The sequence below is a fragment of the Lepisosteus oculatus genome, chromosome 7 (assembly GCF_040954835.1).
Source record: "Lepisosteus oculatus isolate fLepOcu1 chromosome 7, fLepOcu1.hap2, whole genome shotgun sequence".
Lineage (NCBI taxonomy): Eukaryota > Metazoa > Chordata > Actinopteri > Semionotiformes > Lepisosteidae > Lepisosteus > Lepisosteus oculatus.
The window spans coordinates 28,606,800-28,625,899 of NC_090702.1; the positions used below are offsets into that span (position 1 = coordinate 28,606,800).

Below are 19,100 nucleotides of genomic sequence, written 5' to 3' on the forward strand. Positions count from 1 at the left end.
ATGATAGCAAGTAAGGCATAACTCAAAAAATGATTTTTCCATAGAGGCCACATCTTGGTTTGGCAGGACAAGAAAGTGAAGAATGTGATCTATTTGAGTACTTTGTGCACTGTAACTTGTTACTAAAATTACACTGACATTTGGTACAAAGCTAGTGCACTTGAAATGCCTGAAACACAAAACCCAGGCCACCTTGTTTTTTAGGTCTTAAAACATGAAAGGTGGAGTATGATTGTAATGACTCACCGTTTTACTTAAATTCAGCCATCCATTTAAAATAAAGTTTGGGAGGAGGTCACAACCTAATATCACCCACTTCTTACCTATAACTAACTCAATAATATATTCGATATCATAAAATAAAATAATAATAATAAATAATATTTTTATGCAGTGCTTGTTCTTACTGTGTAACTCTCCATGGCTTCCTTCTTCTTCCACCAGCATGAAGGAAAACAAACCCTATTTCTCCTGCTGGCTCAGAACACTCCCAAGAACTCCATCATCAATCCCATACTGTTAGAAGCCATAGGAGAAATCATTGACCTGAGAGAGATAATTCAACAGAACCAGCTTTATTCACCCTGGAGGGTGGAAGAGTGAGAGGACAGAGTCCACCATCACATGAAGAATTCTTTAAGTTCAAAAGCCGAAACAGCTCCTTATGTGCATTTTTTTGCTTCACAAAAGCTATACATTTTACAAAAGTCTATATATTCTAACAGTTGTTTTCCGCTAGCCATTATATCACAAGAACACCGTCAAGCACATCCTTGTACTCTGCCCCCCTGTTTCACTCCCACTTTTATTCCTCTACCCTCTGTTTGCCATATACAGTACTCCCGATTAGTCACTCTTTGCTAGTGTACTTATGTGTCAGTCAAGGGCAAGTGTTCAGTCGGCACGGCACGATCCTTTCACTCCTATCCAGTTTCACACTCTTTTCATCCATTTCTCCATCTTCACAACCTGCACTCTTCATATGGTCACTTAGACTCCTTTTCTGAAACAATTAAAAGTGGCAAGATTAAGATTTGATGATGGCACAGTAACAAAAGCAATTTCTTGCAAGACTGGTCTTTTCTGGCAGCCTTTTAATTGACCATTTTCTGAATGAAATTTTCCATCAGTAGTGGAAGTTGTTCTAGACCCCAGAAAAGACAGTCTAGCAGACCTAATCAAGATATGGAACATTTAAATTATTTTCTGCAACAAATATCAAGGTTAAATGTAGACAGGATATACCTGAACATAATAAATTATGCTCAATATGATTGAAAAGGTTGCATTTCAGCAGCTTATCTTAAAGGATTTTGAAACAATATATAGTTAATTTTCTTGCATACAAATGGCTACTTATGATGTTCTTTTCTCTTCTGTATTAGAACCTTGAATGAAAATGTGTCAGAAAATGTATTTTCTTTGATTCCATGTATTTCTAGGTTTGGGTGACGAGAAGCATAAAACTTTCTCCTCCCAAGCTTTATTTTTTTTTGCAAATCACAATGAACTAGAACAAGTCCTATGTGGGACCATAACATCTTATAATTTGCCAAGATGGCAAATATCAGAACATCTGAAATTTAGATGAGGAAAAACTGTCATTTAAGACCAATTAAATAACAAGAATATTGTTGCTAAACATATCACTATGTGAAAATATTATCTGATCTGTAATGTTCAACCATATAATGTGTGTATTCTAGGGAAATTTTAGAAAATGCTTAAATCTAGAAATGGGTCTTCAAACATATGATGATCCATATTAAAAAGGATATATTCTCATTAAATCTTCACTGCTGCTATTAATCTTTGGCTGCAATAAACAAAAAAATGTTTAGGAATGTTGAATAAGACCTGTTTAATTAATTACTGATTTAGAGGGCTGCTTAAGAAGACTATACCATACTCTTATCTAATTTATTTGTGGTCAGAAACAATAAGCATAAAACTTAACACTTAACCTCTGACCACAATTGTTTTTAGCCAATATGATTTGGAAAATATATTATAAACATTTTAAATGATTGATATTTATAACATACACAGTAATATTACAGTACAGCACTGTTTTTGTAATTTCATTATTTAGTGGAAAAAATGTTTTTATTTTAGTAGAAAAGAAATGGAAGTTACTAAAAATCTCTGCCTCTTATGTCTAGCAAACAATGTATCATTAAGTAGCCTGTTAGTTTTATTCCAGTAACTTCCAGAACAGTATCTGTTGCAGTGACACTATTTTTATTTATATTTATTAACCAAATTCATTCAGAGGAATTACCAGATTACTACTACGGAAATGTTCCAGATTTTGGAAGTGAAACATACCTGGTTGTCATTTAACACTTTTAGTTTAAACCTAATTAAAATGGTATTTTAATATTTAATAATGTTAAATAGGTACAAACCAGTGGTTAAAGAGATACTACCAAGAAAACCAGAACTATCAACAAAAATCTATTTAAAAATGTAACTTGCTTTGAAGTGTAATTTCTTTGTTAATAAAAGGATTTCAGCATTGACTTGTTTTCCTTTCCCTGTGCACTCCCACCCCCCTCTTTCTGCATCAAAAGTGGGGTGGACATTTTGAGCTCCTTGTGCCTTGTGTGGTGCTAGAAATTGCTTCCCCCCCTTGACAGACATTGTGACTAACACTTTCCATCACAATCTGTCTACAGCGGCTTTCTTCTTCATGTCTTTGAATAAGGGAAATCCATATTCCTTTGTTTTGATTTTGAAGTGAAGGCCCTCAAAACTGCATTTAACACACTTCTATAATTTTGGTATATCGTACTCATAATAATTAAAATGTATAACTGTGTGTAATGTTCAGATCAATTTGATTATCCCATACATAAATCTGTACTTTTACTTAAATGTCAAATGTTTAGAATAACATGCACTTAATTTAGCTTCTTTTAAAACGGAACAGTTTAAAAACATAAAAATTAATTTCTACTAAGTGTTTAATGTGATAGAAAAATAGGCATGGTAAATCAAAAAATTTTGCTCAAATGTTATTGATCTTATTTTTGGCATAGCCTTGTCTGTGCACATTAAGAGAATTTGAATATACAAATACCACCTCCTTTCCTTTGTGATCAAGAACTGAACAGCTCAAGTTCCCCATAAAAACATGAAATAAAAGATTCTGACAACAGAATGACGGGTGGCAGGTGATTATTATGGGCAACTGTTCAATCTGAAAGGTCACTGCTGTATCTTTAGAATGTTTGTGCTGTGGAAATGGGCATAATGTATGACAGACCAGAAAAGATAGGCATGAAATTTCAATTTAATCTGATTCAAGGCCTGTTTGCTTACTTATTTTTGTAATAATGCCAATGTACCATTTTCCCCAACTAAATGCAATGCTGAAATCCTTTTATATAGATTTGTTATATAAATTGATTCCTGTAGATTGCATGGCAGGAATATGATGTATTTCATTATTCCTAATCTTATCCACATAGTACATAATCATGCATTTTTGACTAGTATTGCACCAAAAGAGTCACCAGAAAGTGTTAACTCCATTCATACTGTATGATAGTGCCATGTGTTTTTCCAGATAAAGCAGGAGTTTTTTCCCCACTGGAACATCACTCTGCTTTTGAATCTTTCATTGCATTTATATATACAGTTCACAATATACTGTATAAGTGTCATATAAATGTGCATTACTGCTCGTGAAAATTAAATATTTTTTCAAAAAATAATCACAGAATCCTTTTCTATTCATTTCTTTTTGACCAAGCCCTCCCACAAAATAATTAACCGAATTGTCATTTACAGTGCTTGAAGTGATTATTGCACTTAAAGAATTATTTGACTAAAGTAAAATAATGTTGTGAACAAACATTAAGTGAAACATCTCAATGCTGATAATACTCAAGATATTTAAAGTGTACTCTAGTAAATGTTTCATAACATCAACTTTCTAACTCGGTAGCTTTTCATTTTTTGGGGGGGGCGGCTTCATCAACATCTGCCATAGTATTTGTAAATTGTTAGGTTTATTATACTGTACACACTATGTATAGCCTCCAGTTAAAAACAAAAACATGTCTCCTGTAAATTATAGATAAATGGGATAATGCAGCATTACATCTACTGGCAACAGTCCTGCACTGGCACCGATAGCCTAGAAATGGCAAGGAAAATTCAGATCTTGATGATTAAGAGACTTTAGTAAGGGCCATCTGTTCCTTTTATGTTTACAAATAAATTATTTGCTTGTGAAAAATTAGGGTTTCTAATTTCTTTTGGAGCTGTAATTAGATTTGTAGAACAGAAAATGTTTATGAGGGTCCAATTTAATTCCAAATACAGTAACTATAAGTCAATACACTAATGTCCATGCTAGAGCCACAGCATCACATCTTGGTTTCCGTAACATTCAGAGGATTAGATAGGACATGATTCTTCCCTATGATGGGACACTGGTCCATCACAAGCATTATCCTACTGCAAGGCTGGTCCCCATTTATAAAGCTGGGTGGCCTGGAACAAACGGGGTACAGTACCTTCTTTCCTGAAGATGGCAATGTCTACAGCAGGGCCTTGAACCGATTACCTGCTATTCCAAAGGCCTGCTCATTATAGTATGCCATACTCATACAGTAGTTATAGATGAATATTCATCCCCATATGACAAAGTTATTTACAGGTACACTATTATGCAGAAGTCTTACACAAATATGTGCAAATCCACCATTTTAAAAAGAAAGTTCTAGTCAGTAAAACCCCTGATACAAACTTATTTTGATACAGTACACAATGTAAGCTAATGGAAAATACTGTACTTCCATCCTTTTCCTTCAAAAGCATTGAAATTCTTTTTCCATGTATTTGTTATAATCTGTTATGCAGTAGTGTCATGCTTTGTCCAAGACTTTCCAATTACAGTAGATTGTCAGCATCTGCAAATTTAACATCTGCAAATTCGCTATTTGTTCTGGCTGGACAGGGTCTTGTATGGAAGAACAATGCAGGATGAAATCGAGTTGAAGGTTGCTAAATCTCCTTTCAAATTAGCTGTGCAAGAGACTAGGATTGTGAGATTGCGAGAAATCTAGCTAGTGAGTGAGACTCTCTACCCAGGATCCGCATCTCAACATGCACTTGTTTCTGTATTGTAGCAAACGTACCACAATCTGTGTTGGGAGCTTCCTGTTAGCTGATACTATGGGATTGTTAATTTTAGTTGATCAATGTTATTTTAATCGGCATAAAGCCATTAGTACTTTAATTATCATACAAAGGAGGTTAATTTACAGTATGTCTTTTAACCATATGTACAATAAACCATAGTACATTATGTGATAGCATAGGAGTGGACCGAACCCTTGCGAATGTTTCAAGCCCTACTGTATTGTAGACTAGTTCCTACAGCTCTTTATACTGGTGGCTCATTAGTTTACTCTGGTTTGTTTTGATCAAGTTTATGACGTTTCTTATTAATGTAACCTAAAGATAGCTAATTGACAGTCTTTTTTTTTGTCACCCTAAATCACCAAAGACATTAATAACATAACAGTCTAATTTCTTATAACAGCAGAAAATACCTTTAAGATTAAATTATAAATTGTACTGTAGATGCTCATAACATGTATTTGTAATTCTTGAATGGATCTTAGATATTTGTATAGCAGTGTATCTCACCTTAATCTTTTCATTGCATGTTTCTTCAGTTCATGATTCCCAGTACTTGATTGTGGGTTTTCATTGGGCAAAAAGGAGATTCGCCTAGCAAACAAAAATATCAAGTTCAATGTTTGCAAATTTCAATACACCATTAGGTTGAAGTTTTGATTAAATCTGAGCCTGTCAACTTGTACATTCAAGTAACTTCCATACTTTAAATCTGAGAAGTTCCTTTTAGATAATGTATTAAATTATTTGTAATCTTTTGAAAACTCAACAAATGAATGCACTGTTTACACACCGTAAATTCAGTTTCAGTGAAAACCATAATGACAAATTTTTCAATCACTGATCCTGCTCTCAGTTGGAGGTCTATCAGCTAACTGTTTAGCTAGAAATGAAGTATGTTTTACTTAAAAGACTATAATATATTACTGACAATTTATTAAGCTTAAGTAACCAATTTGAAGAAGGCAAAAGGTTAATTGCATTCAAATCCCCACTGAAACACCCTGTTGAACCAGCTGTGCAAATATTCCATATAAATTATCACCATGGCCAAGTGTTCTCAAAGTAAAGAGGATTAATCCAATTACAGTATGGCTAAATAGTTTCTTCTTAATTTCTTACATTTAAAACAATTTGTTTTAGGTTTAATTTTTTAAATATTACATTTCAATGAAAAAGGACATTTCAAGGCAGCAATATTTTTCTTACTGTTATTAGTGTCACTTAATTTTCCTCACTAGTTAGACATTTACATATATATTTTATATCTATTTTTGGTCAAATGATACATGTGTAAAACTGCATTTGGATTCTTATGTGCTTAATAGTACACAAACAGTTGCGCTACAGTTCATTTTAATTTTGCTGTCAAGAACATTTTATGACCAACACTGTGTATGATGACTTAAAACAACAAACTTGATAGGAAAAGAACCAACAGCAAATACTCAACAAAAAAGAAAATTGTCCTTGTCTTGCTGTTAAATATATGAACTCAGCTGCTCTATATTAAATTAATGTTAAATGGTTATAGAATTCACTTCTTTTCAGAAATTTAGAAAAAGCAGTGCTTTTTCACAACAATCATTTTCCTTTCAGTATTTTTCAACTAAAAACGTAATGCTCTTAATACTCTAAGAACATTTATAGTTAGTAGGCACATTGATTATTAACAAAATTGTAGTTGTGAGATTGTGCTATATGATTTTCTATGTGCTTTAGCTGAAAGGAAAGTTTGGGCAAGGTACAAAACATTTGTTCTTCGAAGCAGTGATGCTCAGAGGCACAGAATGTACCTTTGGCAAGAATTCACAACACAAGCCATCACTGTCTGAATTCTCAATAGAGAGAGAGAAAATCATGATTTTTACATCAAAGAGAATGTGTGCAGAGAGCTTCTGTTGATCTTAGTTTTCCCTTTTTCTGTAGCAGCCAAAACAAATTTATACATATACTGTATTAATGCTCACTCACTGCAGAAAAATTAAATACACTGAGTATCAAAATTTGCTTATCATTCTATTAAGACCTATGTTAATAAAATAAAGTATATTAAATGTATTTGGTGTCAATCTGATTAATTCATCATTCATGACTGGTCATAAAACACTGGAGTGACTTTTCCTGTTGCTTAAGAGTTGACTCTTGAGAGTAAGAGAGTAAATGAGATGATTTAGCCTCTTCAATGTCAATGTCATTCCATCATCATGTTGGAGTCTCAACAAACAAAGATCTAAGTCCTGCTTAGTAATGAAGGTTTTGTGTATACTGTCCTGGTTGTCAGTGAATATGGTGCAGACATACATAACTATACACTCATTGTTGTGTGTCCCCTGATGTAGTTTGTGTAACTACACAAGTGTCCTCATGTAATCATGGCCTTCTTAAAAGATGAAAATGTGACATACAGTATATGTCATGTGGATGTCATTCACCACAGCCTAGTGATATGATGAATTTGTTGGAGCTGGGATGATGTGTGGCATCTAGGCCTCAAAGACTAGAACAGGCACATGTACAGTATGTCTGGATTCTGCAAGAGGAATGGGTCCCACAAAGCATCTGTAACCTAATCAAAGAATGAGTCACTAGTGTACATATACACATGTATAGCTTCTATTGTTTCCAGAGATGGCTATGTACTTCTAGATTGTGACTTTCAGTCGGTCCTTATTGACCAACTATGTTGATGACAAATTAATCAGGATATGAATCAAGAGAACTGACTACCATGTCTGTTAAATAAAAAGGCAGAGAACCTGTCATTTTACTGATAACTTTGAAATAACTTCAGATATACAGTAATTGATTTATGTTTATGATTTTCAGTGTATTTATGTATAAAATGTAGGTATACTTTTTGTACCTCATTTAGCCCAATATTATTAAATAGGAGTGACGCCAAGTGAAAATAATCTGTTTTTCATTGAAAAGTTTTGAACGACACATTTACAAAACAGTTTGCTAACAGAGGACTTACAAACTTTGTCTAAAATGTTTGTGTAGATATTCATTTTACTCCCACATCAGTTTTGCCACCTTCTGGTGGTGAGATACTGTGCACTTTTAGACCATAGTGTTTGCAGAGCAAGTTACGGTACCTGGTACAATGCAACAAGACTGGAAACCCTCACAGACTTTTCCCCATTTAGTAGATAATGTAGCTACAGACACAAAAGCACTCTGTAGGAATCATGAACATGGATATATGCATCAGTCTTTAAAATGTTTAAGTTTTAGTTTAAAATAAATTTAAATCCAAATTAACTTTAAATTTTAATCTAGTATGCAATTATCTCTCATTTGAAGACTGTTGTTACAAACTTCATAATCACTTTTGTTTGACTACATTTATGTCTGGAATTGTTCCAGAAAAGAAAGGGAGGGGTTTTATAGCCTATAAAACTCACATTATACAGCATATAAAGTCACCTTCATTAGTTCTTGTTCTGTTTGACACAATAATTCCAATTTCTACATGTTGAAATATTGGAGAGATATTTAAAATTATCTTACAAACATAGGATGCAAATGACAGAACACTGCAGCTCTTTCCCTTTTGTATAATTCCTTTCGTATCTGGAATTTACATATCTATGAGCATTAGGAACAAGTAATAGGTTTATTCCATGCTGAAAAAAAGAAGAAAGAGAACACAACGTTTCGGCCGTGGAGCCTTCTTCAGGTGTGCAATGAGCATTATATTGAAAACCTAAAGTACCATTCAGAATTGAATCAACAGATGTGGAGGTAAGAAATTACAGAAAAATGTAATGAGATGTTAAAACTAAACCAAAACAGAGGATCATCCTGTCATTGCCAAGCTGCACCTTAGAAAACCAATCTGAAAAAAAAAGTCTTTATTCTTGCAGATCAGCGGTGTATATCCACCTCTCTTAATACTGACCTTTTGAATGTTGAAAATTAAGAAAATGTCACTGGATCCTCATGCATAAGATGAAACTGAAAGAATCTAGTAATTATAAGTTCTTCACTATCTTATATATTTACAAAATAGGCACCAGCAAGCAATATAGACAACATTAATAGAAAATAAATTTGCAAAATGTTTTATATTCTCAACAGTGCTTTTATATAAAAACCTGTTACTTTATCACTACAGTATATTGTTGCTGTGGATGAAATGTCACTTTTAACAAATAAATGTAATAGTGGCATCAAGGGCAAGGAAAATCTAACATCCATTGATGCATTTTCAAAACTAGGATTTAAGTGACACTGTTAATTGAAATGTTTAAATTTTACTTTAAATATATAAAGAATTAAAGACATGTAATAATTTCACAACACACTGATTTCCTGCCATGTTTTCTCCTGCAAAGCCTTCAGGACAGTTTAAATTGAAATTTCATTTGTTGTGCAGCTTCACTTCCAGTTTTTATTAATTATTGTAATTATAAAATGTTTACTTTAAGATTGTTTTATATAAAAAGTATTTATTACCAGACTTTTGCCATATTAAAATCTACAGCATAAAACTCTTTTCTGTTTATAAATTTAGAAATTTTACAAATATATTGGCTTCATTGACAGTTTTCCAAATAATACATAAAGTCAAGCATTTAAAACAATTCACATAAAATACAATATATTAGTAAACAGTTTTTAAAAAATGTTATGGCAGTTATAATACAGGGGATACTTCCATGTTATTTCTGAAATACAACTTAAAATGTAAGAATTAGTATAAATGTCCTTTTTCTATGAATATCCAATCATAATCTCAAGCAAAAGTACAATGCAGGATATGTTGTTAGCATTTAGTGACTGAATGTCTTGTAATCACAGCTGCTTATAATCTAGTCACACACCATTAGAAGTGCATCACCATCTGTTTCTACCCATTCAACACTTTCCGATTGCAGTTTTGTTTCTCATCCCCTTGCAAGTTAAAGCCATAACCTTTTTAAATCAAATTAAGGCCAGGCAACTGCGAAGATGAGCTCATCAAGTTCAAGACTTGCTGTCTGTGTTTATTATTAAATTACGGTGGGTGTGTGGAAAATAACTGCAGTTGGTCTTGGATGATACTCATTTCTAAGAGAACGTAAATTCCGAGTTATAATTAAATTTTGTATATTATCAAAAATGTTTGACTTATTTGAAAAGATCCAGTTTGGAGGTGCATTTACAGTCAGTCTCAGGTTATTACCAAATCCATTGGTAGGATCTAATCATGCTCAAAAATGGCAAGTGAACATCACTGGATCAACTGTAATGATCCAATCAAATCTTTTCACTGTAATGAAATATACTATATAAATCAAATGTATTAGTTTTAAAACAAGAAAATGTGAAATCTGTACAAGGGTCTAAATACTTGTCTAAGGCACTGAAAATGATTGTTCACTTTTATCAGGATGTGACTGTGATGGAAGCAAAAACAGCAAGAAAAGAAAGGAAATCCATAAATTTAATGTTATTTCAAACTTCATGTGCATTGTATAAATATGAACACTATCTTGTTCTGTACAGTATACTCAACTAGAGCAAGCTGCCAGATATACAGTAGCTGTGTTTGTTTCTTTTCTATTTGTGCTTAATATTGGCTTACATTCATGTAATGTACAGAGCACTTTAGTGCAATACCTGAATTAATATTTACCCTAGTAAGATCAGATTTCAAATAATTAAAAAGAGAAAAACAAATTCTTATTGAAATGTTTTGTAAATATAGTTCTCATTTTTTGATTATGACATTAACTTCGGAAATCATATAAAACATGAAAAAGAAATTGATTTATAAATACATTTGTAATTTGTAAATACTACTTGCACAGTCTTATACAGTAGAGGAACACACTATGTATACAGGAATATTAGAAGAATTTGGGAACAATGCTGTGGGCACAAAATGACAGTGATTAAGGAGGAATGTCGCCTTTGCCCTGACTGAGGAATATGACGAAGAATTTTAAACAAATTTATAAACTTATCTTTGACAGTTGTTTACACTTATCTAACACAATGCAGATCAACGTCTACGTCTCTTGTTCTAGGTATTAATTCCAAAACACAGAATGGTGACTGGTATAATTTATGCAAGGCCAGATATGTGGATTCCTTAAAGACAAAATACAGTAACTGCTCTTTCAAAATGTGTTCTTGTCATGAAACATCCTTTACACGGACTAGAGAATGGCAATACAGGTAATCATCAGTGGAAATCACATCTGCATTTTGCTTTCCCATGCTAAAGCAATTGTAGAAAGTAAGGAATCTCCAGCCCTTTAGTCAGAGTTTCATTACATCAGCTAAATGTCAGTCAGGCTGCCAGACTGAATCACGAAGACATATTGCACTGCCTGCTAATGAACATCTTACACTGTGATGACCTACTACCAAAGTGGAACTGCTAAGGAGGTCACTTTGCCGAGAAACCATATGAATTATCATGCAACAAATCCAAATGCTCTTGAAGAAATGTAGGTACTGAGAACCAAACCATAAAGCCACTCCTAAAAGAGATCTTCACAATGTGTTACCCAAGGTCACAAATAACGGTTTAATTTGAATCTCTTCAAAGTCTTTTGTTTTCCTTTCTTACCTTAAGTATTCACTATGAAAAATAGTATGTAGGTCATAATCACCTCAACTACTCAGTCTGATATGACAGACTGATATAGATTGTATCTTAATTAATGGTATGATACACTTTGCATTCCTTAAATCTACTGTACTTCACTGCACTGACAAGGGATATTCAGTGTCTTTGAGATTTTGACTGAGGGACCTTACAAGGACAGATGTATCCATTTTGAGCACCATAATTGAAAGCACTGACATATTGTGTAACTTCTCAAAGTCATTTAGTTCTGCCATAGCACAGGTGGCGAATACTTTGTTAAAGTTATCTTTCACACTTGAAGTGTAAGGTTGGTCCAATGCTTAGTAGTCAAGAAATGGACCCTATGCAGATTCCAAGGTGACAAAACTCCAAAACAGTAAATGAGGGATATCCAAAGCCAACATCTAGAGGCTAGTGTAAGACCAGAACCAGAAGGATAAATCCAGAACATCTTCCAAAAGTTGAAGACAAGAAACAGGCCAAAGTCCAAAACCAGGTAAGGAATCCAGATAAGAAGACAAAAGACCAGGAGCTGAGAACAACAAACTGAGGGAAGCCAACCCAGGAAACAGCAAGCCCCCAAAAGACAGGAACAAAGACAAGAAAGAGGACAAATAGGTAACTATTTGTCCTCTGATCTGAACTGATCAGGAGCAAGAAAAATACAGTAACAAGGGACAAATTCACAAAGGGCAAGATCTAGAGTTCTGAATAGTGTAAAAAATAATAAGCACAGCTTGAACAATGAGCAGGGTTTAAAAAGGCTTGAGGAGGGGGGGGGTGTGGCAAGCTAGGGATCTAGGCACACAGGGATTGGCTACTGACATCTGCTTGGTCTGCACCTCTGCTGCACAGATGGAGTAGGCACTAGAGGTTGGGGTGCCCTCTGGTGGCAAGATGGTGAAAACAAAAGTTTGAGCACTGAACATTTGATTAGAAACACCCATTTTGAAAAAAATACAGTACATAATCTTGATTGGTAACTCAACAAAATGGGACATAATTACAGTTATGTTGTGAATTTTAACAAAGCACTTTATGTACACTGTTAGGCAAGAGACATTTTTTCACTATCAGAAGTTACTGTACTGGTTACACTATACTGTAGCTTTAAAGGATAAAAAACGAGACAAATGTAATCTGACAATGACACCTAGTATTATAGACTAGTAGTTCTTGATTTTTGGTCTGGAAATTCTCAAACTACCAGTTTCTTTAATTCAGTGAGCAACTATTGTCAAAGAAAAAAAGACACAGAATTGAAACTCGCAAGGTTCATTTCCAATAGTCACACTAGTATTGCTTTACTAATAACAATATACTGTACCTTACAAGGCTGCCTAAGATTGTTCACAGCTCATATGATTTACAACACAAAACACCCACTGGTGAGTTAACACATCCAAACAAAACTACAAAAAAAATCACCTCAAATATGAAAACAAGATTTGCACGAAACCAAGAGCACTTTACAGAGCTAGCTACTCAACTGAAGTTACTCACGCCAAAGTAACTTGTCTCATGGAATGAAAATAAAACTAACAAGAAAATGTGCTAATTTCCTGGGCTACAAAGGTTATACAAGATATCCTCTTGTTTGTTTTCTTCATGGCTGCTTTTAATATTGAGGAGCTCACACCTACTTATTTAATTATTCCAATGGTAGAAGTTGTCACAGGTGCTCATTTATTCCCTTAGTCATTGCTGATGTGCTGGGTGTGGACCTAGACTTCAAAATATGATTAGAACAATGACAGCAATCTTCACATTGTTTTCTTAGACACCTATCAATTAACACAGTTGTCAAGGACACAGAGAAAACAATAGACGATGACAAAAGATGACAAAACCCAGCATAACCCTATACTTGCCAGTCATCACGTAATACCATCCCTAAGTCATGCAATCAACATACACTCATAGCAAAGGTTTATATGGAAATTAGGGACAAAATGTAGATGAAGATAAACATCACAGACTGATACTTACCAATATGTGAATTGGATACCAATCATCCAATATTGACCCTGGGCTGATACCTTTTAGATTACAATACACTAAGTTCTAAGCATCAAGTATTTTTCCAGAGTCTCCACTAGTATTCACTGCTTTACAAACAACTTCATTATTATTATTATTAATACAGCTTTGTTAAGGTGTAGTTTCCTAATCATTGTTATACTTTGTTCTTCTCTACACATCCATGAAGTTAAAGGATGCTTATAAATCTTATTAATCTATCAAGACTAAGTGATAATTTAAAACCAAATGCCTAACGGTTCAGTGAAAAATATAAAATTGTGTTTTTTTCTGCCATATCTCTATACAGCAGATAATCCAGGTGGATGCTGCACATTGGTGGTGGTGGAGGGGAGTCCCCATTACCTGTAAAGCGCTTTGAGTGGAGTGGTCCATTAGCACATCCCTTAATGAGAGAAAATAAAATGTTCTCTGGATGTTTGAACAAAATGTTGGCAGCCCTGTGAGGCCTTAATCTCAGCCCATTCATCTATCTTGTGTGTTATCTTTTTTGCTACCTTTTATCTTGGCCATTAGAAAATTTCTCATCTACACCTCTGACAGAGACCTACAGGGAAAGAAAACATTCTTACTGTGTTTTTCAACAGATACTTTTAAATCACATATCAAAGTTCAAAGATAAATTTGCCTTGATGAGATTTATCCATTAAGTTAATTAAAGCAAAAAAAGTGGTCCACAAAGAGATCATTTAAAAAAATTATTCAACAAGAGGCCATCAACATTTGATTAAATAATGTAAAACAAGGGCTTCGTTACAGCAACCCGATTACAGAATTCTGTTTTTACTTGGTTCTCCTTTTGCTTATATTTTTGTTCAGGAAAGCATCTACATACCATATTTTGGATATACCTGTACTTGTGTAAATACTATACTTAAAATAGCAACATCTGTTAGATAATCTCCTAATTAAAGAATCAGAGCAATTAAATTTCAAACTGAAAGATTGTGATTTTGTGTTTTATTTTTAGATGGTAGCAGGCATGGGGCTTGTACTTTTACTATATTTTCTACTACATTTACACATTGGTTTGTGAATTTGAATCTCTAACAGTTGCCATCAATCACTCCACTCCAATTAAACAAAATCTGAGTAAGTGAAACGAAAAAACATTTTAATAAGAAAAACATTTAAAAGAAGCTGAGAATCCATTCTACACATCAGAAGTAGATAATCTATTCAATAAAACAAAAACTGTAGTGTTATAATATAAAACATATCATTAAGCCATTGACATTGACCAAAACTTTTGTCAGGTATAGCAAAGCTGTAATCATCTGGCATTTTCATATTGCTGTTTAGTTGTATATTTTATTTAGCAGGATTGTTTCTACAATTTATATTCTGTCATTATCATAATTTGTACACAAAGATATGAACCAAGATAAAAGTAAATGACAAAACAGCTGCTCTAGCCCAGCTTTACAAGGGTGGACCTTTGCTGAGCTAATAAGCACTTATCTGCAATGATGGGAGAGTTAAACAGCTCTACAGGAAGGTCTCGTCTTCGTGGAACATCCTCCAGTGTATTTATTAAACCTTAAAGCACGGTCAATAATATGGTGTTATTCTGAAAAGTGAATCCATAAATAAGTTTTTTTATGAGCACAAGAACATTCCAAATTAATATTTTAATTTGAAATTCTAATAATTGCAACAGCTTTGTTAATAAAATCAATGTTTTGTTTTGAAAACACTATAATAAAATAAATGTATTTTCCCATTATGTATCCGTGTGACAAGCTGAGTTTTTTCACCTTCCATTTCCCCCCCCCACAGTAAAATGTATGACTGAATTAAACCATACATTTTAAAAAAAAAAAGTTTCATAGAATGACACTGAACATCTGTAACTTCAAAACAGGATTTACAAATAACATTCATTTAAACTTGTAGTTTAAATTATTTTTTAATGTTAAAAAAGCTCAAATATTAAGCCAAAAACAAAGACTATAGTTATAATACATTTATACAATTATTTCTAGGTAGTGCTTAAGGTACGGCCTTAGTTACACTTAGTTAATGGAAAGCAAGCAATTTACACTTTATTTTATATATTAATCAGTCATCACAGTATAAGTCACTAACTTAACTAAGTAATCTCTTGTATACAAATTACAAAATTCTATTGTGTTGTGCAGTAGAGTGGAATTCAATTCATATTAGTAAACTGACTGTCCAAGTCTCAACAACCCTTCAATTTGCTCTTCCCCATTTAATGCTAGGCTTCCTTATATGGATAGAATGCACATATCACATAAACCTGTACGTCAATCAGAGGTGGAAGGAAACTGGAACACTAGGTGAAAACCAATTTAAACACAGGGAGAACATATGCTTGCCACGCAGAGGGGCTCTCCAGCCCTGAAACAAATCTAGGATACTGGACACAGTGATGCAGCATCAAAGTCTGTTTCTGTCTTTCTTTGGCCAGCAACAACAAAATGTTAAGATTTAATAAGCTTACTTCCATTGATTGCTAAATATTTAGCTAGTCTACAGTATAGGTTTGGTTTATTGTGAGATCACGGTTACATCTGGATGTTTGGTTGGCTTAGCAAAATCTAGACATTTTAGACAAAAATAATTGTTCACATATTTGTTTGATTTGAGCATCATAAAACTATTCAAAGCCTTAACTAGCATAAAACAAGCATTCAGTACTATACTTACAGTTTTACTGTTTTTAATACAGGTTAGTTTGGATGTTCCCTTATCATTTATATGATTTGCTCCTTTTAACACAACCATAAAGCTAAAGGACCATTCAATCCAGAATTTAATATAAAATAAGCTGTTATCTAAAAAATTGATACAATTTAAAAAAGCAAAACATTCAGTGAAAAAAAGAGCAGGATAACAAAATGTGTATGAGGCTTTGCTCATGTTGAACTCATGTTCACCATAAAAATAATGGGATGTGGTAAGGGTTAAAATGTATACATGTAGCTGGGGGAGGTACTACAGAATAAAGAGTGCAGTGTGTTTTAATTTAACATGTTGCACGTTACATGCAGTGAGTCTAGTATGTCTTTTAATAGCACAATAACCCTCTGCTTATGAGTAAAAAGACACTACATGATGCCAATTTACTTCCTGTGTAAATATTTGCATCTTACATTGACATCTTTTCAGAATTTATTTTTGCTGCAGTTGTTAATTAACATGGCTAACACCAATCTAGGCAGAAGAAACAAGAAAGTGCACATAAAAAGATAACACTTTGATGCCAAATCCCTTAGGGGAAGTAGCAAAACAATTTACACTGCCTGAAACTGTGACTGAAATATTTCTTTAAAGTACCTGTAATTTAACATTTCTGGTAGACAAATTTATCATTCATTACCTCAAATACTTAAGTTGTTAACTGTTAATTGCATACAGTATGGTAGACAAGGCATATTTAAATAAATGATTTTTGTGAAAAAATGTGAGATTCTTTAAAGCCAAGTGAGGATACATGCACAGAAATGTCACAGAGCTTATCATGAATTTGTGAAATATCTGTGACAAACACTTATTGCCATTATCACTGAAGTCATTTATCACTGGTACAGTATAAGACTATTGTCACACAATGACCTGAGGAAGGCCAAAGTAGTTCAATTTTATAAAAGAATGTCTCTGCCACAAAGCAATCAAGTAAAATAAGTGCAGTTTACTTACAGCACTCCCAGTCCCCCCACACCAGAAAAACAAAACCCCAAAAAGGAACAAAAATAAGTCTTCAAATAAAGACAAATCCACCTTTTCTTATTACTTTCTCTCTGATTTAAGTCACAATACCTAACTGACCAAAAACAACCCCCTCCCCCTCTAGAACAAACCATTTCTCCAGTTCATAATAATTTAACAAATTATACATTCATAATTAATTCCTTTCTAACCAAAGAACATCACATATCTTAATAACATAGTTCTTTTGATCCTGGTTCAAATAAACAATACAGAAAATAAACAATACAAACAATAACATTTCCCTCTCTTCACATGCATGTGGTTTTTCCCATCCCCATAAATAAACCTTGAGAAATGAGGATGGGTTTGGCCTTCTGAGGCCACCATAGGTTGATCCACCCTGGAAGTACCAACACCAAACAAACAGTGAGTATCATCCATTTTGAGAGCGCTCTCCATTCACGCCACAATACTCACTCATACTTGTGTTTAAGTATGTTTTATGTAGGTGAATGTATATGAAATTAAATAAAAGCAGTTACTAGTCAAGCCCTAACTGTGCACCCTCAGGAACTTATCTAGCAACTGCTCAACAGAAGGTGTATGAATAGTATATTTCCTGTGTGACCTGTACCTCGTGACATGCTCCTCTGTCACATTACCTCCCTCCTCTTATATATATATATTATATATATATAATACAGTGACCTTCAAAATTATTGCACTGTTGATATAGATAAGCAAAAAGGCTATATACAATAAATAGTTAATGAGCTACAATACATTGTAGTTTTCCATCATGTGGAATGAACTTTACTTCAATAATTATTCAAAATTTCACATTTCTCAAATTACAATTTTATTTCCAAAATCATGTCAGATTGTGTACTCAAATATCACAAAAGTATATATATATAGTGTGTATATATAATGTATATGTATAATATCTTGAAATCGGCCCTACTTTTAAAACCAAGGTGTAACGGCATGCAGTGCTGATGCAGTATAATGAACCCATTAGAGAGTTCTGGACACAGGTTAGAAAAGATGTGAACTGTATTATCAGTACTACCAAAGCCAAATCACTAGACAAGAAATGAAGTCGAGGATGGGTTCTGAATTCAAGGCTACTAGTAATGAGAGGTGAAGCGAGGAGTTACTAAAACTGAGCAATGAGATGAGAATGGGAGAGGGTTTAAATATGTCCGGATGTGGAGGGTGCGGTAACCAGTGCGCTGTCCTGATTGGGTCTGGTTTGTGGGGATTGACTCCAGCTGGTGCTTGATTGGGGCGAGACTGTGCGGAGGATTCGGAATAGCACTGGGTGTGACACTAGGAGCTACCTAAATATTAAACATTTTAGCTGCAATCTGTGTATTTACCATACATGTCTTGGGGAAATATAGTATGACTTACCTGCCGAGGAGATTGTATAGCAAATAGAAAAACAGGAGGCCATATTTTAAAAATGAGTTATCTGCCAGACAAATCGGTGATTTCATGAGCAAATTAACAAGTAGAAACTTCAAAGGGAGTTGAAAAAATATAGAAAAAGGTACAAACTAAATCTAAATGGGGTTGCAATTTTCTGTGCTTTTTGATTAATGTAGTATGTTTCAGTAAAACTGTGGGAATCTAT

The 19,100-nt window shown here is 33.7% G+C and overlaps 1 long non-coding RNA gene across 1 annotated transcript; it reads right to left on the minus strand.

The window, feature by feature from the left end:
* Positions 1-313: 313 nt before the first annotated feature.
* On the minus strand, positions 314-17,535 carry LOC107078056 (uncharacterized). The gene is made up of 3 exons (XR_001479032.2): positions 17,450-17,535; positions 5,665-5,748; positions 314-1,003 (listed from the first exon to the last, which is right to left on the minus strand). It is a non-coding gene; the product is annotated as an uncharacterized lncRNA (long non-coding RNA).
* Between the last annotated feature and the right edge of the window lie 1,565 nt (positions 17,536-19,100).